Source organism: Otolemur garnettii, unplaced genomic scaffold (genome assembly GCF_000181295.1).
Source record: "Otolemur garnettii isolate 467f Iridium unplaced genomic scaffold, OtoGar3 scaffold00003, whole genome shotgun sequence".
Taxonomy (NCBI): domain Eukaryota; kingdom Metazoa; phylum Chordata; class Mammalia; order Primates; family Galagidae; genus Otolemur; species Otolemur garnettii.
The window spans coordinates 48,122,336-48,123,241 of NW_003852398.1; positions in this window are offsets into that span (position 1 = coordinate 48,122,336).

The window sequence follows — 906 nt, forward strand, 5'->3', positions numbered from 1 at the left end:
CCTACTGCCAGAGCTCCAGGGCAGCAGGAGGAAGTTACCTGGGAAGAACAGAGAACACCTCTGTGCAAGCGCAGCCCTAGATTCATACCACCCAAGGTGAGACAATGACCAGACTTGGTCCAAGTCTATATACAATCACCACAACTCTGGCACAATGAACCCCTAAATTCCCGTGCAGCAATACAATAAAACCCTGTGCATGGGTCACTCACAAAATAAACAGCACTTGCTGAAGGTGTGGCCATAACCCTAAAATCCCCATAAGGAAGCAAACCACCATTTGAGAAAGTTAACAGATGCAGCTAGAAGAAAAATTAGCATATACCCCCAAACCCAAGAAAATAGGATAGTAAATATGATTTAAATGATTTTTTTAAAAAAATAGACATCATAATGGAAAATGAATATGAAAAAGGAACAGGCAAATTTGGAAAAGACTTCCTTTTCAAAAATGAAAAGTCAAGACAATGAAATTAGAAACTCAGTGGCTGGGATAAACAACAGATTAGAGAGTGCTAAGAACAGAATTAGTGAGATAAATACAAAGGATTTCTTAAGAATATAGCACAGAGAAATCGGAAACATACAAAACAGGGTATGTTCAATAGAAGTTTAAATGAAACCCCAGAAGGAAAGAACAGAACGAGAATGAGGTAATATTCAACAAAATAAGAACATCCACGATTTCTTAGAACACAGTTGAGACCTCAACAAGAGGAACAAAAATAAGCCCGTTATCTAAACATGGTGGGGAAATTAGAATTTCAAAGACAAAACAAGGTGAGACAATGAACTCGTGCTTGTTATTATATATAATATAGTCAAATAATCAAAAAATGTACATATATATGCTGCATGCACAAACCTCCAGTGATGCAGAAAAAGATTTAATACCCAGCAGCATGT